The sequence below is a fragment of the Tursiops truncatus genome, chromosome 16 (genome assembly GCF_011762595.2).
Source record: "Tursiops truncatus isolate mTurTru1 chromosome 16, mTurTru1.mat.Y, whole genome shotgun sequence".
Taxonomy (NCBI): domain Eukaryota; kingdom Metazoa; phylum Chordata; class Mammalia; order Artiodactyla; family Delphinidae; genus Tursiops; species Tursiops truncatus.
Genome location: NC_047049.1, coordinates 56,737,341 through 56,759,434, shown reverse-complemented (window position 1 = coordinate 56,759,434; position 22,094 = coordinate 56,737,341). Strand labels below are relative to the sequence as shown.

Sequence of the window (22,094 nt, the reverse complement as noted above, 5' to 3'; positions counted from 1 at the left end):
AGCTTTCTATCCAAGGTCACTGTTTTTGTTTGTTGGTTGGTTTGTTTTTTGGCCTCACTGGGCGGCATGTGGGATCCTAGTTTCCTGAGCAGGGATGGAACCTGCGCCCCCTGCAGTGGAAGCTCAGATTCCTAACTACTGGACTGCCAGAGGATTGCCCCAAGGCAACTGTTAATTCAGCCGGCCTACAAACATGCCTCTGTGCTCTGCTGAGGCCCACTGATGGGACCCAGCATTAGGCATCCAGGCCTACCTACCTCGTCCCTTCCTTTCCTCTTCATGGGTTTTCGTACGCATCTGCCTTCCAAATTTACTTCCAGATTCCAAAGGAGAACTAGGCTCATAAATCTTCATGATACCCCAAAGTGAAATTATAATTTTACCCACTAGAGTTGTTACCTTAATGCCTCTCTAATTATCTTGTGTATTCAGACTTTAGATACTCACTGGGGAGGAAAAGTGAAAGCAGGGGAGGACAACAGCCTGCATCTCTCTTCTGCTTCAGTTTCATCTGTCTCATAGGTCTTCTCTTTGGGAAAGAGATGTGGCTCATTTTGCCCTCAGAGCCATCCTTGCCCTTGTCCTGTTTTGCTCTCTGTCAAAGGGGGCTGTCATAGGAGCATTTCCCAAGCTTTCTCATCAGCTGGCTTCCTTTTGGGTTTGACCAATGGGAGGTCCTGGCAGGAGACTGGAAGGCAGGAGGAAGTGATAAGCCAGGGTACCTCTCTCCGTCCCGTCCCACTCCACCTCTGGCGGCGTCGCTATTGGGGGCTGAGTCTCCGCTGTAGCCCTGATTGCTACAGGATAAGGCCTGCCAGGATTCTGGCTTTAGTTGGTGACCTTGTCCTAGTCCTCTCTTTTGTCTCTTGACAAAAAGAGACAAAAAAATCCCGAAAGCAGGAGAGGTTTCTTGCTGTGGCTTTTCCATCATTTGTATATCCAATTCCCTGCATTAAATTCCTTCTGTTGTAAATATTAGAAGCAGTTCCTATTTACTAGTTTTGACCCTAACTGACACCTGACGACTTCTTGGTAGTCCGTGGGCCTTCAGAAAGCCCTAAACAGTTCTATTGAGTAAAAACCTGTGTAAAGCAGGAAAGCAATATTGGAAATGAACAGTGTCAGTTTGGGTATGACCACTCATTTCAGTGTTAGTTATAGCAGAATGCTCTTTGCTGGGTCTGTAGGCAAAGGTGAAAGCAATTGATGACAGTGTGAAGGTAAACTGGTCTGTGGTTCATGAGTCTTACTTTACTCGTGGTAGCATATAAATTGTGAAATGGGATGGAAATAAATGCTGGATTCCCAGACTTTATTTTAGATCATTAATATGATAAACATGGTATTTTCATATTAAAGAAACTCCCATAACCCAGCATGGTTACTCTATCCAGTTTAATAAGGCCGTATTTATTATATGAGCACCTTGACAGTCGGGCATCAGGCCAGACATAAACTAGATAGAAAAGAGTGTTTGGATTGGGAATAAAAAAAGATTAAAAACTCATCTGCAGACTATATTTATATTAGTCTTTAGCCATTTTTGCATCTTATTTGAGATAAAAAGGTATAGTGGGATTGTTATGAAAGTTGCCATTGATGGAGTGTTTTATTTTAGGAGTTTCATAGTCCCATTGGGGTGTGTTGGAGCTGTCCCAACAAGCTATTGAAGCCCTCATTAGCTTCAAGAGTTGGTTATTCCCATTCAAACTTAAAAGCATTCAAAACTTGATGTCATTTTCTACTTTTTTTCTCCTCCTTGGTTTTTTAAGCTGCCGAGAAATGCTGGGAGAGTAAGTCAAACAAGGCTTTTCTTGTTATCCCTGTGACACCATCTAGTTTTCTTGTAGGGAAACTTGGGACCAAATGACTGTGAAATGATACAGAAAACATCAAAGTCAAAGCAACCACATATTCAACAATAGTGATGCAGCAGTGACTTGGGTCCTGGGGTTTAGCAGCTAAGAAATCACTCAGTTCCTGCTCTCATGGAGCTTATAATCCACTGGAGGAATAAGGTCATTTAGGACTAGAATCAGGGGAGTTGCAGGGGTTTGGAAGGCAGAGAAAAGGTATCTAGATAAACTTGGTAACTTGAAGTTTGAAAAAGGAGGGAATTCACTTGGTAAGCATTGAGAGAGGAGTATTCTGGCCAGAGCGTGCAAGCGTCTGGAAGTATGAACAGGAGAGACTGTTATTGCTTTATGGGAAATAACACAGAGGTATTTTAAAGTTGGATCTTTCTGAAAGTAACATAATAGCTTTTTTTTTTTTAATTATTGTTGTTATTTTCCTAACCTCGCCTAGGAGAAGATCATTTTGGTAGAGGTTGTTGTTCAACATGATTGAATATGATTGGGTATTATTACTTGCTGATGGGACTTAATTTTCTCATGTTTAAATGTGATCCATTATCTTATATCTAGAACATATTAAAATGACTTTAAAATGAGAAACAAGGGGACTCTGGTTATTTCAGTGCAAATGTACTTGTTTATTGAACTAAACTGAAGGGTGCTGGGATATTTTAATGCTAAGATTACATAGATGCTCAAATCCCAGGGTCATAGGGCTAGATCAGCCATTTGTGATATTGAGGCTGCCCAGACCACAGTAGTCACTCAGGGTTTATTGTCATTTTTAAGCCTTATTCTGTTCGGTTTTTCCTGCTGGCTTTTCTTTTTCATTCTTTCCTTCTCTCCTTCCAACTCAAAACATCAACTTGCAATACCCCTGATAAAACTCATTTATAATGCTGACCAAATTTTCTGGCTTCAGCCAGCTGTTCAGTTGTTTTGTTTTTGGTTTTTTTTTTCTGGTGGAAGGCACCAAACTCTTCTCACTACTTGTTCTGAAGATAAATTAGCGACTTCTAAATAATGCAGTGAACCCTAATTCTCTTTGATTAGTAGCGAGTTAGATGATAGCGACCCATTGAAATTGGCCATCAGCATAAATAATGAGTGAATGAACTGATAAAATGCAAAGTCACCGGCCGTCATAAATCAAATGAAATCCACTTTCTCTGGAAGTCACTGAAATTAGAAGTCCATGCTCCTATTAATTATTTTGCCTTCTGAAGACGACAGTGTTATAAATCAGCCTTGAAAGGCCCTTCACTTAGGCAGCTGAAGGAGCACGGCTGCCTGCAAATTGCTTTGTGTATGCACCTAATTGTTTCTTAAGTAATCCACCTTTGTAGCCTGGCTTCGGGAAACGAAGAAGGTCCCCTTCGGTGGAGATCCGTGAAAGTGGCCTTCGGAAGGGCCTTAGAAAGGGCCAAAGTGGAATGGGAAGTTATCTATCCCCTTCCCTAGAAAAGATCCCCACAGTCCTTATTACCTGACCCAGACCCCATCAGGGCCAGGCATTGTTGGAGTGATTTTCTATGGCAGGGGCCAGGAGGCTGGCGCTAGGCCTCAGGTCCTGTTATCCTCTTGCCTCAACTCAACTTCCAGCCAGGTCAGAGAAGCCAAACTTCACATGATTTCAGTGAAAAACAAGATTTTTAAAATTGGGGAAAAAACAGGGATGGAAAACTTTGATTTCTCAGGTTCATTTTAAGAGTCATTGTAATCTGCATATATGAGGTGTGAAATGACACCTAATTTTTGCTAAAAGGTGGGTGGGAAATGCTATTCATTTAGGAGGCTATTTTGCAACAGACATTGAAAAAAAGCAATGTTCTGCAGAAAAGAGGTTAATTGCATCGTAGGAAACGTTGTAAATGAATTTCATTTTGGACCACTACCTGTCATACGTGAGGTTCTGAAGGTGAGACCACTTCTCTCTGAGGGGTTGGTGTCAAAATTTTGTCCAGCTTTGCCATGTGACCCTGTATCGTTAGTGAATCTGGACAGAGCTCTCCAGGAGATTCTCTGCTTCCCATCGAGTGTGTGTGATTTTTTTTTGTTGGCCTCTGTGGAGACAAGGATAGCAGTTATATGGGGGTGAAGACAGGCTTCAAAAGGAGGTAGCCCTCGGGACCTTCGGTGCTAGTCGGGGTACAGTCAGGGTACATACACGAACTGTAGCTTCAGTGTGGTGGTGGGGTCAGGATAGAGTTTTAAAGGAAAAAGCATTTTTTTTTCTCTTTTTGTTAACTTCTTACCATCTGCTACAGGCCTGCCAGATTTGCCTGGGGGCCAGTGCACGAAAGGTAAATACTAGACCTGGAAAATGAAAATTATCTCCTGGGTTCTATGTGGAAGCACATTCTGTTACTTCTTTGTGTTTTGATAATTTGGGTGTCCTAGCCTGTTTTGAATCATCCGTGCAATGAAGGGGTGTGTGTATGTGTTCCCACATAGCTGAAAGAACAACCTAGTGTTAAAGTGAGTGCTGTAAATTGTCCTGTATGAGTGGGTTCTGAGGTTGGGGTTAGTTGCCACTAGATCATTTGTGAATCTGAATAGCCTGTTCTGAAAACTAAACTTACTGATGTATAAATGAGCATTATGTCATGAGGTAGAAAGGAGCAATTACTTCCTGAGATATTGAATCCTAAATGCAAAGATGTTCTGGGTTGTGTCTTTGTTTTTGGTTTTTTTACATTTTTTTTTTTTAAAGAGTCAATTTTATTTACTTATTTTTGGCTGCATTGGGTCTTCGTTGCTGCGTGCGGGCTTTCTCTAGTTGCGGCGAGTGGGGGCTGCTCTTCGTTGTGGTGCTCGGACTTCTCATTGCAGTGGCTTCTCTTGTTGCGGCGCACGGGCTCTAGGCGCGGGGGCTTCAGTAGTTGTGGCTCGTGGGCTCAGTCGTTGTGGCGCACGGGCTTAGTTGCTCCACGGCATGTGGGATCTTCCCGGACCAGGGCTCGAACCCGTGTCCCCTGCACTGGCAGGCGGATTCTTGACCACTGCACCACCAGGGAGGTCCCTGGATTGTGTCTTTGAAAGCAGCCAAGTCTGTAGTTTCACGGTGGTTCCATGGGCCGTTCCACACCCTTGGGGTGGGAGGCTGTCCCAATCCCCTGGACACCTCCACAACTGCCTCATCCCCAGTGCTGAGCCTCCCTGACTCTTGGCAACTTCCTCCCACAATGGTGGAGTTCTGCTTGTCGTAGGAGAGGGGTCATGGAAGAAAATAGAGCTTACGGTCTTCGCTAGCTGCTTCTGGAAATCCAGGAGGCTCCTGACGGTGTTCTGTGCTCCAGGGCAGAGCAAGACCTTTGTGGTGACCCGTCCTGGAGTTGATCTCCTGGTGTGTCTGTCTTGGTCCTCTTTTTGCTTGGCTTTGACTTTGGAGTGTTGGTTATGTAATGGGGGTCGCAATAAAGACTGGTGGATTGTTGGAGACACAGTAAGAGTGGGAGAGGAGTTCATCTGAGTTAGTAGTATTTGTTGGATTTCCTTCTGTTTCTGAGGTTTTTAGAGGATAAGCTAGGTCCTGACCATCTGTACGACTGTGTCCTCCTGGAATGAAACATTTCCTGCTCACAGTTTATGGGTTTTAGAGCATCCTTCTTGTTCTTGGGTGATGCTCCCTTGTGTGACACATAACCAAGGTGACCGTATGTCCTCGTTTCCCTGGGAGAGTCTCAAGTTATGCCTGTTTTTCTGATATAATTATTAATAGTGATCCCCTCCTCCCTTTGATTCTCAAAAGTACCGAGATTTGGATGACCACCCTATACGTGATACTTGAAAGGAATTTTTATATGTGTTGCTCCAGCCCCATAGGGACAGTGGCATATTGACATAATCAAGGCTTTGGAAAGAGGCAAACATTGAATTTGTCCCTTAGCGTGTGACCTTGGGCTACTTAAGTTCTCTGAGCCTCTTTTTCTTTATCTATGAAATGAGGATCATTGTACATCTCTCACAGATGTGTGCTGAGGATTAAATAAAACAACCTGTAAAGAACCTAGCAAATTCCTGGGCAGATAGATAGGTGGAGGATAAAACATTTGTCCTTTCTTCCTCAGAATAAGCCCAGAAACCTAGTGGAGGGAGCAGAGACTTTGCCATGCTTCTGAACCTGACTTTGATGCATACAGTTAAGTCAGCATCAGCCTCAGTGTGACACACACACACACACACACACACACACACACACACACACAGAGAGAGAGAGAGAGAGAGAGAGAGAGAGAGAGAGAGAGAATGGGAGAGAGGAGAGAGAGAATCATTCCCTGCCACTTCTGTGCGAAAGAAAGAATGTGAAGAAAGTCCCTCGCCCCAAGCCTCTTGGAATTCCCACTACAAAGAGATGAAAATGATAGCCACATAAGAGAGAGATGCTGAATTTGCTTTTCAGGAAAAACAAATTATGGATTTATCATCTGTAGCAAAAGGAGCAGGAAGAGGTGCAATACACGGCTTTGCCTTTCAAATATAATATGTTGGTGAAAATAATCTATTGGTCTTGAAGCCTCTTGTCTCTTCCTCGGTGAAATGGCAATAAAAAGATTGTAGTTAGGGGGCAGCTTCCCTGGTAGCACAGTGGTTAAGAATCCACCTGCCAATGCAGGGAACATGGGGTCGAGCCCTGGTCCGGGAAGACCCCACATGCCGTGGACCAACTGAGCCCGTGTTCCGCAACTACTGAGCCTGTGTGCGCACCTGGAGCCCATGCTCCGCAACAAGAGAAGCCACCGCAATGAGAGGGAGCCCGTGCACCACAGTGAAGAGTAGCCCCCGCTCGCTGCAACTAGAGAAAGCCCACGTGCAGCAACGAAGACCCAACGCAGCCATAAAAAAAAAAAAAAAAAAAAAAAAAAAAGATTGTAGTAGGAGTTAAATGGGGCCATACATGGAAAGGAGCCCTACAAGCTGCACTGGGCCGGGCACACACGGGGGATCATGGTTTTCCTGCTTTTACAGAGCTGAGGCACCCAAACACCTGAACACTAGCCCAGGAGTAAAATGACCACAGGAGCAATGCTGTGCCGTGTGCTGAGATTCACACGTGTTTACAGTGATGCTCATTAATACCTTGTTCTTTCTCTGAAGTCACAGGAGAGCACACACAGCTCTGTTTAACTGGTCCAACGGGGATTGGCATTTTTAAAGCAATTTGTGCGGCTTTATAGAGATTACTGTTCTCTTTCACGTTTTTAATTAGTGCAAAAGAGTGTTTATTTTCCTCAAGATTTCCAGCCCAGATGGCTCAAAGTCTGTAGAAGAAGGTTACAGAGTGCCAGCGGCCACGCCTGGCTGTCAGATGTGCCCTCCCTTGCGGCATGGGGGGCACAAACTCTGAAGCCCTCTGTGCCTGCCCGCTGACAGCGCCTTGGCCTCTCTGTCCACTCAGGAGAGGCGGGCGCCCAGTGGGGACTCTGCTTCATCTTAGTAAATGGCTGTGTGCAGATCACACTGGGCCAGCTGCAAAGGTGCTTGTGGCTTGCAGGAGCCGTTGGTAGGAGAAGATAAAACTTAACTGTGCATTTCCACTCCTGATCCTTCTGGTACCTTCCCTCCCCCTCCTCCTTCCACTGATAATCACAGAACAGTCTGGCAATGCATAAGGCCCTTCAGCTGAACTTAGACCTCAGCGGGATTCCTGTTGAATTTAGTTAGCTAATACCTTGCATAGCACTTAACATGTGCTGAGTAGCAGCAATGTTTTCTTGACTACTATGATGTTTGTGTCCCTGCCACAAATTCAGATGTGGAAACCTAACCCCCAACGTGTGGTATTAGGAGGTAGGCCCTTTGGGAGGTCATTAGGTCATGAGAGTGGAGCCCTTATATATGGAATTAGTGCCCTTATAGAAGAGGCCCTAGAGAGCTCCCTGGACCCTTTTTTTTTTTTTTTTTTTTTGCAGTACGCGGGCCTCTCACTGTTGTGGCCTCTCCTATTGCGGAGCACAGGCTCCGGACGCGCAGGCCCAGCGGCCATGGCTCACGGGCCCAGCCGCTCCGCGGCATGTGGGATCTTCCCAGGCCAGGGCACGAACCCGCGTCCCCTGCATTGGCAGGTGGACTCTCAACCACTGCACCACCAGGGAAGCCCCTCCCTGGACCCTTTTGCCATGCAAAGACACAGAAGTCTGCAACCCGGAAGAGGGCCCTGATCTCAGACTTCCAGCCCCAGAACTGTGAGAAATAAATTTGCTCATAAACCACCCAGTTTACAGTATTTTGTTATAACAGCCTGAAAGGACTAAGACGTTGACCAGGTCACAGTCCTCAGAATGGTGGGACCAGGATTTGGGCCAGCTGCCACCACCGTCCTTGCTTGACACTGTTTTGCTTCTTATCCTGCTTCATTCTAACCTCTTCCTTTTTTGTTCGTTTGGTTTGTTTCTTTTTTTGTTTGTTTTATAAATTTCAGATAACACTGCTCATGCTTTGGAGAGTTTTGGGGGGAAGGTTGCTCTGCCGTGTCTTTTTATTTATTGAATTACGCAAGTACAGCATCCTCTGGACTAACTGCTGAGGCTCAGTTGTCTTTGGCTGAGCCTCAGCCTGACCCACCCTCTTCCCCAGAGATAATCACATCAGGAGTTTGCTGTGTTTACTTATCTTTCTTCTGTAAATTTATACACTCCCATGCATAGATGTATATGTACACATACTAGGACTTTATGATACTATCTAAGGTCAGTAGCTTTCTGTTTTCACTTGTTGGTATGTCTTAGATATCTTTTCCATCAGTGCATGGAGATATACTCACCCTTTTTGACTTGTGTGCAGTATTCCATAGTGCAGATATGCCAAAGTGTGTTAGACCATTAGCTTTCTGTGGGCATTTTGGTTGTTAGTCATTTCTCCTTGTCACATCAGTAATGAATGGCCTTGTTATGGGCCTCTTTGTGTACACGTGCAAGTGTTTCTCTTGGGTGTATTCTAAAAAGTAGAATTGCTTAATCATAGCATATGCATATTTTAAGTTGTAATGGATACTATAAAATTGTCCTCCACTGACCCATTTCTGCCAACATTTGGTATTAGCACACTCTCAAAATTATTGCAATCTATTGGATATAACACAGTGTATCTCATTGCCATTTAAGATTTTCATTTTCTTGCCAAGTTTGAGAATCATTTTGTATATTTATTGTCTAGTTTTTTTTTCTGTTTTGAATTGCCCATGTATATTACGTGCCCATTTTCCTATTGGCTTGTGTGACTTTTACTTACTTAATGATTTCTAGTAAGTCTTTGTATATTCAGGTATACTTGACCTCAGTCTCTCATTTTGCAAGTGTTTTCTTCCAGTCTGTCGCCTTTCAACTTTACGGTGCTTTCTATTACACACAGGTTTTTAATTTTGATGTTGTCAAATTAGCAAGTCTTTCCTTTATGCTATTTTCTGTCTTCTTGCAGGCCTTCCTGACCCTTAGGTCATAAATATATTCTCCTGTATGTCTTCTAAAACTTTGATTTTAAACCTTTTAGGTCTTGATCCATTGGAAATAAATAACTAATCTATATCTATATATTGATATACATATGAATGCACTCATGTTGAGATCAAATATATATATATTTTTTCCCCCCAAAATGGATAGCCAGTTGACACAGAACCATTTGTTTTAAGCCATTTTGGTAACTATTTTGAAATGCTGTCTTTATCACATACAAAATTTCTAATTAGACGATAACTGGACTCTGTTCTGTTCACTGATCTATGAACAGAACAGGACTATGTTAGCTGCCTGTGTTCTTGGGAAGCTAGACCATTATGGCATTTCTAGGTCTTCTCTCAAAGCCCACTATTGCTTGTGTGGCCCATATTATCACTAACATTGAGATCGTTCTCATAGGCTCTAATTGAGGCATAAGAGTTGGCCTGATTTTTGGCAGCAGGATGTCCATCAGAAGATATAGGTTCTAATTTTAATCCTGCTGTAAGCTCCATGGCCACAGATCACTTACCCTCTACACAGTGGGGAAGAAGTTAGATTGAGTAAGCTTGGGATCCTGACTGGTGCCTGTGACTGAGGGGTTTTGGGGTAAATGTTTCACTTCTCTGTCTCATCTATTAATAGGGATATTATCATCTACCTCTCAGGATCATTTTAAGGAATCTTTATAGAAATACTGTATTAGGGAGCATTTTGTTAATTATAAAACAACACAAAGACTGATACTGCATACTAATGTGTACAGGCTTTGTTTTTATTTTGGTTCAATAAAGTTAATACACCTTTGTCTCACCTACCTCAGAGAGCTGTTCTGAACATCAAATGGGATGTGCTTTGAAAAAACTGAAAATGCCATCCAGATTATTTATTGCTGATGAATCCCAAGAGGTGGACTGGAATTGACAAATATTAACCAAGCCCGTGGGGTTATTGTAGTGAAGGAGGGTCATATTAATAGGGTATCCTCCGGGGAGAATTAGGGGAGCCAGATTTATGAGGCCCCTTAAGTCTTCACCCACTTGAATGAATAAAGGTATAACGTTGGTCCTTTAAAAGGGTGCAGGTGGTCTTTTAAGTGTGAATACCAGGCAATGAGTGCTGTATGGAGTTCTTGTGCTAAGATGATCAAATGGAGGGTGGGGCTGGCTACAGGTTCCCTTGTCTTATCAGTGGCTATATCCTGTTCTTGTGTTATAAAAAAAAAACCAAAAGTTTGAGCTTTATTTGCTTATAACTTGTGTAATCCTTCCCCTTTTTTGCCCTGCCTACCCCTACTTTCACATTGAACCCCAATCTTCAACACTTAAGCAACCATCAAAACACGAAGTCATTGAATATTAAAGTGAGAGACTGGAAAAAGAAAAACACATTAACAGGACTTGTTACTATATTGACAACAGTCTTTTTCCTTCTGGGGGGCCATAGTGCTACTTGTGATACACTGTACATTGGTGACTCGAAGTAAACCATGCCTCCTGGTATGTACGCCTCAGTGTAGTTTCCTTCCACGGTGACTCTGCACTTGGCCAATGGGACATTAACATGTGTGGCATGCAAGCAGAAACTTAGTAAGGGCTTGCATGATGGAGGTGGTCTTGGAACATTTGCTCTTAAAGTCCACCTGGCAGGTTAAGAAGCTCAAGCTAGCCATGTGGAGAGAGAGAGAGGTCACTGTCCCCAGGCATTGTCCAGGCTCTTGACGTGTGAGTGGAGCCACCTTGGACGTTCTGTCCCCTGTCGCCATCTGACAGCAAACACATGAAGCCTTGAAGTGAGAGCAGTAGAAGAACTGCCCAGCCGAGGCCCTATTAGTCCACAGAATTATGGGCGAATGAAATGGTGGTTGTTTAAATCCACCATGTTTGTTATATAGCGATAGATAGCTGTGACACTGGGTTAAAACACACACACATATTAAACTCAGTTTAATGTATGAGGATTCACTGGCTTTTCATATCTGAGAAGTTGGTATTTTTAGACTTGAGTTCAGCCTATTTTACCTGAAGACTCTCATTTACCTTCCTAATTTAATCCACCCTGAACACCAAGGTGAGGTGTTGCATTTAGAGTATGTCCATTTCATCAAGGAAAAGGTGCAAGAAGCATTCGTCCCTTTCCTGTTTAGGCCAGTTCCCTTCCCATCAGGCCCCCTAGATCCAGAAGGGCCCATAGGAGGAGGTGACTGGGTAAGGATATTTATTTCTGCAGCTTGCATCCCCAGGGGAACCTGGGAAAATTTATAAATCCATCATTTCAAGTCATTAGGCGGCATGTTGGTCAGTACAGGAGACTGTCTTCTCATTAATTCAGGAGAGATTTACTTGTGTCACCCTCATTAGTATTTATGGGATTTATCCACATCAATCGCTAGTGCATTAACAGGGAAATAACTAAACCTCCCAGGGTTTGTTGGTGCTAATAAAATGAGCTGGAAGTTCCAAAAATCACCAGAAGTATTCTAAACCGGGGCCTGTAATTGATCCTTTCAAAGTACCCTCAGGATGTTTTCCTGTTTGCTTCCCATCCAGCGACATTTGCATATTAGCACAGTATCTAAGGCCTTCTGTGAAGTTTTAAGAGTAGAGCCCATTTCTTACCATGAAATGATGGTGGGCAACCCAACAGAGTGTTGAAAATATCATTGTTGCACCAAAGAACCTAGGTAAACAGTGGGTTAAGTTTCTTGTAATTCTTTTTTGTTTGGTCCTGGCTTATAAAAAAACAAAACAAAACCACCCTGCATGTAAATATATTTTTTATGTATTCTGAACATAAAAGATAGCTCTGTCCTACCATATTGATTTATTAGATTCTCTGACATTTTAGTTGTGGTCGTTATGTTATATTTATGAGATGAATGTTGGATTCCCTCATTATGTTATCCTCATTTATTTTACATACTTTTATGGCTGGTTGTGCATCGCTTTACAGTTAAAGCTTTATTGCAGCTGTTAGCGTTGGGGGGGAGGGGAAGGCAAGTAGTTATTGATCAGAATTTACATGTTTACTGCTGTAATCATGATTTATTTAATCTGTTTGCACATATAAATATAAGTCCACTCTCTGAAATAAAAAATATATACTGTATCTATATTTTAGGAGTATTCTTGTCACTCTCATATGCTTTGGAGTAGAGAATTTGGGGATGATCTAGTGTTCTGTAGATGAGCGGTTTCCTTGCAGCCTGGTGGTGAAGAGTGTGGCCTTTGGAGCCAGACTGCACGGGCAGTTCAAATCCCACCTGTACTGCTTACTGCTTCGTGTCTTGGGTTGAAGTATTTATCCCTCAGTGCTTCCAATTTCCATACCTGTAAAATGGGGATGATATTAGTATTTATATCATACATTGTGAGGACTAGAAGATTAGTATATATACTTGGCCCAGAGAAATTGCTTATTATGTGCTAGTCATTAGAACTCCAATAAGTAGATGGTTAGGGAGATATATTTGAAAGCCTCAGTTACTTTCAAGTGGGGGCCTTGAATGTAGTTTTGATTCAGCAGAGCAAGAATACTTAGAAGGTATGCCCTAGCAAAGAAAGAGAAGAATTCCTTGAAGTCCGAAATGTAGTCCTAAAGATTTATTTTCGTACATATTGTTTTAAAATGTGTTTTTATTCGGGGTCTGCCATTAGTTAGCTTCTAAAGATCAACCTCCCTCTACCTCATCCATCACTTGGGTTTAATAATGCTTATCTAGAGTATGATATAGTAGTGACATGGATCCTGGGTTAGAAGTCAAAAGACATTTTACCGCCTCAAGTCTTCCACTGAATATCTGTGGCAAAAGGCTTATTATTATTATTATTATTTAAAGGGGCCAAGTCTCTGTCTCCAGGGTTATGTTGAGAATCAGATGAGTTGATATTGGTGATAAGAACTCTAGGTACTGTAGAGCACTACATAAATGTTAGGGAACTATTAATAATGCCACTTAACAAAGTTGTTGCAAAGATAAGATGCTAACTGATGTGAAAAGCCTCTGAAAAAAGCGGCATGTGCTTTGTGAACACTGAGCACATAGGAAAGACTTGGCTCTATGACCCCCTGATGTTCTGGGTCTGAGTCCCAACTCTTTCGAAGAGACAAAGGCCTAGAAGGACCCTAGGCTTCCTGGATCCTTGGTTCCAAGGAATGTTACTCTTTATTCGACTCATGTGCTGCTTTTTGGCCATATCCTTAGGGGAAAAAAAATGTCTTGCTCTTGTAATTTCCTTACTGTTTGTCTGTTGGGTATAAGACTGTGTATTTTATTTGTTTCATTTAATGTTAAGTCACACATTCTGCCCTAGTACCAGCGACTCAGCATTTGCATTTTACACTTTACAGTTTGGCGGGGATTCTTTGAAATAATTTACTTCTATCGTGTTGCTTCAGATTTTCAAGGAATAATCCATCTAGCAAAGCAGTTTATCCATTCTATATTTTCATTTCTATTTTGAGGCTGTTTAGCAGAACTAAACGATTTTTAATCAGATTTCTAGGCTACTCCATCATAATTAGGTAGAGAATTATGAATTGTGCACATCCCACCTCCTTGTGATAGGTAAGTGAATCAGAGATCATCATCACAGGATTCTCAGAGCCCTTCAGGATGGTTTATGACTTTTAAAGAAAAACCTCCAAATTTTTCACTTAATGTAGCTTAAAACATTTCTAGGAGAACCTGTGATATTTTCCCCTTCTTTTTATCCTCTATCTGAAAAGGCTATTGCCTGTTAAACCCGCCCTACCCCCCCCCCCAATCACTTGGACTCTGAAAATTTTAGGTAGCTATGTTTTGAGAAAAAGTTAATCAAAATTGAATCTCAAAAATATTTTGCTGAGTGAAATGTCATGCACAAAAGAGTACTTACTATATGGTTCCATTTTTATGTCATTCTAGAACTAATCTGGTGTTGCTTCTGGGGGACAGAGATTAACTTGGTGGGATGGTTCAAATTAGAAACGTTCTGGATCTTGATAGAGGCGGTTATACACAGGTGCATGTGTTTGTCTAAACTGATTAAATTGTACACTGAAGATCTATGCATTTCACTCCATGCAAATACACCTCAATAGAAAAATAAATTATGACTAACCTGTTGTTTTCATATGTCATTTTAGATGTACCTTTAATGATGACTTAAAGCGATGGAAAATTTGAGGCAATATGGTGCCTTTTCCTTATACCTTTTAAGCCACGGCTTAAAGGAAAAGATGTTACATCACGATGCCAGTTCCTCTAAGTCACTGGAGGTTTGGAAAAAAAAATTGTCAGCTCTGCTGGCTATGGTTCAAGTGGGTACCTGCTGTCTGTTAGCTTTTTTAAGAAGCTGTTACTCATTCTAAAAATGTTCCCTTCTGCTGCCATTTGACTTATATGGAGGAATAATTTCTTGGCTAATTTTTTTGGGGGGTGCATGCTTCTGAAATACAAATCTACTTTTTCTAATGAATCATTATCGTGTACACCGTAAAGGTTATTCACTGAAAGCTCAAGAAAAAAAGCAATGAAAACTAATTTTGATTGTTAATGGAAATGTATTTTTAGTCTTAAAGAGCTTCCCTCGGCAATGATTATAGTTATGCCTCTTGGGTGTTTTGGGACTTTTAAATTTACATCTAGTAGCTCTTTTTCATTTAGCAGTTAATCTTTTAACGGAGCTCTGCAAATTTGTTCTTCAGTCTAGTGTTAGGAAAGGATTGACAGAGAGATTTTATTTCTTTCCTATTCAGTTTTCGCCCCCCTCTTCATGGTGCTTGCACGGGCCCAGGTTGCACTCATTCTTGTGTTAGGCTGCATCCTGGTGTGATTGTGGCTATGCGGGCAGCCGAGGCCGGCAGGGAAAGGCTGGAGATGAAGGCCTTGCTTTCCTGCAGCCATGGGCTTCCGGGGCATGGCTAGCTGCCTCTGCTCCATGCAGCACAGAATGGCCGCACAGCAAGTGAGCTCGTAGAATGTGTTTGCGGCAAGTGGGCAAAGCTCAACATTGTGACCCAAGGATTGGAAAATAGCCTATAAGGAGACTGGCTTGCAGCTGCCTGCCTCTGGCTTCGGACTCCAAAGCATCTGGAGGCATGTAGGGAGATTCAGAACAACAAGATGCAGAGCTTTTTAGCAACTCAGACAGCTTGCTAGTCGTGCTAATTCTTTGCTGACTTCAGAGAGCGGCAGGGACAGCTTAAGTGGGAAGGGAAGGGGTTCTGGCCGGAAGCTTGCTGAGGTTCTGCCCTCTTGTTAAAGAACGGAGTGGTGCCAATTAACCTGGTCACCTGATGAGAGAAAGCTCAAGCCACCACTGAGAATCCTTCTCTTGGTGAAAACTGACCTCCCCCCATGAAGCCAGGGAGCAGTGAGACATTTGGGTATTTGCAAAGCAGCGCTGAGTGTTAGGGAACAGTTGAAATTAATCCTGTGTACCGCAGCTCCTGAGAAAGAAAGCCAGCCTCGCATGTCAATAAATCTAGATCTGTTTGAAGCTCACGTCACTAAATCTTCATCTTGACTGTTTGCTGGTGGTGTCAAGAGCTGCCCTGGAAGATGAATTGGAGGGGAGGATGCAAAAGGAACCATATTAAACTGCAGCTCTGATAAGTTTAGTTAAGAGGCAGGAGATGTGTCCTTGCCATGACATTCAGTGGCTGGTATTTGTTTCCCTTTAAATAATATGCTGTACATCTGTGAGAATGATGGTTTAGGGCTGGTGACATTGCATTTCCACCAAGGTTACTGCCTTCTGGACAGGCAGGCTCTCTTCTTTCTTGCTCTATCTCACACCCTGTCAATAAATATCCTCTTGTCTGAGGAAGTGAGATACAGATTTTAGAGCTGACACCAGAGCGTCTTCATTTCTAGACGCAATGAGGTTCAACCCATGTGTAGAGAAGGGTGGGAGGTAGTGAGAAATGAAAGGGACTGTGGGAAGCAGTTTTCCTTATGAAACTGTCACATGAAGGCCAGCAGCACCCAGTGGGGAAATACCAGCATTTTGAGAATTTCTCCCTGAAAACCTTGTTTTCGTAAGCCGAGAGATGGAAAATCTGGGTACTCAGGGCTTTGGGTTCTATTTTCTCCTGCCATTCCCCTCTCTAGTTACCTTGTTTTCTCCTTACTGCAGTTACAGATCTATGACTTAAGACCGCAGTCAGCAAACTTCTTCTGTAAAGGGCCAGATAGTAAATATTTTCGGCTTTGTAGGCCAGTACAGTCTCTGTTGTAACTCTTCCACTCTGTCCTTGCAGCACAAAAGCAGCCGTGGCCCACCCATGAATGAATGGGTGTGTCTGCGTTGTGGACACTGACATTTGAATTTTATATCATTTCCCATGTCATGAAAGATTATCTCCCTCTTTTGATTTTTTTCAACTATTTAAAAATATAAAAACCAGTCTTAGCTTTCAGGCTGTACGAAAACAGTGGGCTCGATTTGGACCGTGGGTGTAGTTTGCTGACCTCTGACCTATGATTTTGCTCTGTCTTGTTACTTTCCTTTTGTCAGTGTGAAAAGATGGGGCTGTCCCTTTTGGCTGCTTAACGTTGCCGACCTAAAGATTAAGTCCATAGCTGTATTCATCTAAGAGATGTGGTGGATATGGATGAAAACAAGGCTGGGCTCTGAGGCAGACAACCCACGTTCCCCCACCAATCCTCCCTTAATACTTATTAGCTGTGTGACCTCAGGTTGGTCACTTAACGTCTCTGAGCCCCAGTTTCCTTTTTCTTTTTTTTGGCCACATTACATGGCATGTGGAACTTCCCCGACCAGGGATCGAACCTGTGCCTCCTGCAGTGGAAGCGTAGAGTCTTACCTACTGAACCACCAGGGAAGTCCCTCCTTGTTCTTTTTATGGAACGGGGGTAATTGTACTTTCCTTGCCTATATTACATGACTATTCTATAGACCAAAGAGTTAAGAGAAATGGGAGTTCTTAGTAAACAATAAATCATTATATGAATGGGCTTTGGGTTTGTTTTCACTGCTTCACCCACGTAGGTTCTTGTTAACTATGCTTGCTGTTAATATTAAAGGATTATACCTCCTGTATTTCAGCTGTGAAAACAGAACTAGAATTTGACTTGCAGAAGGCAGAAAACAAATATTCTTGTTTTTCCCCCCTTTCTTAGACTCTCAGGTTGGCTGGGTTATATCTGAGCCTCTCCAACTTTTTAGACTGTTTCTGCCAGTCCATCAGATAGATGCTCGGCCTACGTGAAATGATCATGTGCAGTTTAAGCTGTCCCACTGCTCAGAAAGCCTCGCCCTCCTCACTGTCTGTTCAATCTTAGCGAACCTTCAAGGCTCACCTGAAGTGCTACCTCATCCAGGAAGGCCTTCTAGGTGTCTTTGACCCATGCAGTGCTGTCCTGTGTAAATGGCTTGACCCCGCCCCAGGACCACACCTCTAGACAGGTATCCTGTTTTCCAAAAACTCTGTAGTTTTTAAGAAAAAGGGTAAATGCAAAGGATGGAGATTGCTGGCCAGCCCAGCAGGGTGTTTTTTCGGAGCAGGGTGAGTTCCACTGAAATCATTCACTACTACAGCACAGTGGGAGAGAGATTCAGATACGAAGTAAGAGGAAGGTCTCGGGAATTTCTCTGGCAGGTGACATCACAGAACTTGCTGGAGTAACTTTTCGGCTCCTGGATTCCCTCTGTGTAACCTGTTATACTTTCAAAGCATGTTAATGTCCACTAGCTCTTTTGATCCTTGTTACAAACCTTTGAAGAGCAGGGAACAAATTTCTAATTCCCATTTGACTCCGAGGAAGCTTAGGCCCAGAGAGGTTAATTTAACTGTCCTAGCACCATGCAGATGGTTAGTAATGAAGTTGAGATCGGAACCTAGCACTGGTTACCATAACTCTACCCGACTCCCACCGCTAAGCTGCTGTAAGCCCGGGTCATGGTCTCTTGCTATGTGCGATATTCGGATTCTTGAGGCTGCGAATACATTTACATATGGCTATATTGAACTAGCTGTATTTGAGTATGTCTGTCTGTCTTACCTTTCCTTCCCAGAATACATTTTGGTGTGGTAGATTTTTTTTTTTTTTTTTTTTCGGTACGCGGGCCTCTCACTGCCGTGGCCTCTCCCGTTGTGGAGCACAGGCTCCGGACGCGCAGGCTCAGAGGCCATGGCTCACGGACCCAGCTGCTCCGCGGCATGTGGGATCTTCCAGAACCGGGGCACGAACCCGCATCCCTTGCATCGGCAGGCGGACTCTCAACCATTGCGCCACCAGGGAAGCCCACGTGTCTTTGATTTTTCCTCTCCACAGAGAATTTCCTCTTTACCTCTGTCACTATGCATACGTTTTCTCTATGCTTTAACAAATTCTTGATCGTAACTTCCCCTTCCACTGTCGTCTCCTCTTCTCTTGCCTCTTTGTTATTCGAGGTGTCTACCAGCATTTCTCACCTGGGGCTCAGGTGGTAACTAAGCTCTGATGTTCTAGGGCGGGCACACACTGTCACCTGAGAGCCAGGTCTGGCCCATCACCTGTTTTGGTTGGGCTCATGAGCTAAGTATAGTTCTTACATTTTTTTAAAGCTTGAAAAAAAAAATGTAAAAAAGAACAATTATTGACACATGAAAAATATTAAATCCAGATTTCAGTGTCTCTAATAAAGTTTTATCGTCACATAGCCACACTCCATCTTCTTGCTTATGGCTACCGAGGCAGAGTTGAGTAGTTTCAAGAAACCATGTGGCACTTTATAGAGTAACTTTGCTAAGGCATTGATAGTAACTTTTGTGTATTTAGAAAGGTATTAGTTATGTACCACCTGTGGAAGAATTGAGAAAATAGTCACAGAAAGCACATTCTCTGATTGATATGAGGAACCCCCATTGAAAAAGACTGACTCCCTCTCCCTTATTCCTTAGACCTTGGTCAACTGGATCCTGGAGCTAGCCTGATCTCTACTGGAACATGTCCTTGAAGCTTTCCTGTGATTCTCAGTTACCACATTCAGTGGGTGCTTTTGGGTCTTTATTATCCATCCTCTCTTGTACATTCCACCTTGTTGACCAGACTCTTATTCCTGAAATTCTCTGTTTTCTATATACTTTGACACTGTGATGTCTCCTGTTCTGTTTTATCATCTGTCTTCCCTTCCCATTCATTAAAGGTAGACATTTCTCTAATTTCTAACCTTTACTTGTTTTTTTCTTATATAAACCTCTTAGCAAAACTGTGAGTTCAGCTACTGTCTCTATGCTGATAATTTCCAGTTCATGCTTTCCCAAACTGTAATCTTGTATTTCCGTTTTGCTCCTGGACATCATCTTCTCTTAGCTGCTCTTCTCATGTTCATTGAAACTTCTGTTCATGACACCATCTTATTCTCAGTCTTGGAGGTTTAGAACCGCAGTTATCTATGATTCATCTCCTTAGCTCCAAACACCTAATTAGTAGCTTAAATATTTGATGATGATTGCGGCATCCATGCCCTCCTCACCAGTCCCAACATCTTTATTCAGTTCCCCCGTTATCTTTCTCTTTCCCAGCCTAGACAGTGACTGTTGTTCTTGGCGCTTTTCCTTCTCCCCTACCCAGCATGCAGGCTGCTGCCTGATTCCAGCAAACATCTTTGGGGCCCCCATCACATCCCCTTAGTACACCTCTGGTTTCAGTCACAGCTGCATTGCACAGTTCCATGTGCATTCAGACATCTGCTGACAGTGTCTCACCTCAAGTTACTCCATGAATCTTTCTCCTTTCTACCCCAGGACCTTCCCAGGAGCCATGCGAATCTGTGCATAAGCTAAGCCCAGCGTGGAAGTACAAGGAAGCCAGTGTCCACAGCAGGGGCAACCCTCAACCAATGGGGAACTGAAGCTAATGGATAATTGCCCAGCCTCCTGTCCATCACACAGACAGTTCTGGGAGGGCTCCTCTGTGGTCCTTAGGTGTACTGGACCCCATTGCCAGGAGCAGTGACCTCGACAGTGCACCCTGATAGTGGATTTTCCTCCTCCGTGCTCTCTTTCTCTCTCTCCTGCTTTCTGGGATCACCTCCCAAATAAACTCCCTGTACGCATGTGCTCAAAACAGGTTCTGGTTTCAGGGGGATTCGAGCTAAGACACAGAGCAGTCTTCTAGAAGCTGCTCCCCAGACGTCTTCAGTGGCTTCACAGGCCTTCCCAATATAGGACCGCTGTGTTCTGAAGTGCTAGGCTGTCCGTTTGGATACCAGCCTGTCTTCCCAGTGTTATCCTTCTTTATTTAACTTCACCCTTTGTTCCAGTGAAATTGAGTTCCTTGAGGCAAGAGGCTCTGTCTTGTTCATCTTTGTTTGCATTATTGTGCTCGATATCCAGTGCATGAGGAAACTAAATGTAAAAATGTGTATTTCTAGTGAGTGAATGAAGGAAAGCTTGTGTGCCTCCTCACGTTTCCATCCTTCGAGGCTCTCTTCCTAGCTGCTTGGTAGTGACCTTTCCCTCCGCTAAATTTACAAAACCGTGTGTCTGTACCCCTGTGTGGTACTTTTTGCTCTCGACTTTCTTTTTATTTATTTACACGTTTTCGCTGCTAAAATGCAAATTCCTTGAGGGAAGTGACCTTGCTTTATTTTTCTTTACATTTCCCCATACATGTTATGGGTAGATGGGTAATCAATACATGTTGGTTGAATGGGAAAATATCTCCCTACTTTTCCAGGCACGCTGGCTCCTTTTGGATGGTTCCATTCTCAGTGTTCTAAATATGTCCCATGTTTCCCCATGCCCATGAAGTGAGGCTGTTTATTCCTTTCTTGCTTCTGAAACATGCTTCCTGCAGTGTTTACCTACGGAAATCCCATCCTTCAGAACTCAGCGTAAATCTCCTCTTTTTCGTAAAGTCTTCCCCAGCCTGCCGCCTTCACTCCCCCCCCCCCGCCCCCCACTTCTTGTATGTTATGCACTTGTATTATGCTGCCTAGCACAGTTTTATTTGGCTTGTCTCCCTTCCTTCTGGGAGATGGTAAGCACCTTCAGGGCAAGGCTGGTTCCTTCCTCACCGTGTCCAGTAGCGTGCTCAGTGCGCTGTCATCGATAAATATCTGTTGGAATGAATTAATTTGAATAGGTTAAATCATACCATCATGCCTTTTCATTTGCATCATCTTAACTGGTGCCCCCCTGACCTGTCTTGGTGTGAATTTCTGGTAATGGAAGAAATATCAAGCAGAAGGAAAGATATATATCCAGAGCCAGTCAGCGTGATCCGCTATGTTTGAACATGGACGTTGGGACATAACTTATAAGAATGCCATTTCAGTTATTTGTAAAATACTTAAATAGTATAATCCAATTTACGTTCTATCATTCCCAACAGCTTTAAAATTTACTTTCCACCAAAGTTAGCTCAATCACTTTAATTCAGTCTGGAAAAACAGTACAAATGGAAGCTTAATTTGTATTTAATCTCCCCCTTTTGTTTCTACATTATTGCCTTCAAATCATTCCTTTTAGTGATCGAGATTTAACCCAGAGAGTAGAAAAAAGGCTTGATGAAATATGTGAGAAGGATACAACCCATAATGAAAAGTTTGGAGTAAATGTTTAAAAAATTCAACTGGCTTTGTTCTTTGGGGCTTCAGTTCACAGCAGTGTCTTTGTTATGAACCCGAGGTGTGAGGTGTGTGGTTTACTGTGTCAGAATCATAGGACTGTGGCTCTCAGGCATTGAAAGCCAGGTGACTCGTTTGGAGCAGATTACATTTATACCCTGTATATGAAGATTGGCAGGGAACACAAATGTGAGTAATTATTATTTAGTGTGTTGATCATGCTCATAGATTTCTAAGTG

The 22,094-nt window shown here is 43.0% G+C and overlaps 1 protein-coding gene across 1 annotated transcript in view; it reads left to right on the top strand.

Moving 5' to 3' along the window:
* The window catches only part of LRMDA (leucine rich melanocyte differentiation associated), a 1,127,525-nt gene that overhangs the window by 411,346 nt on the left and 694,085 nt on the right, over nucleotides 1-22,094 (top strand). The gene's annotated exons all lie outside the window — the stretch shown is intronic.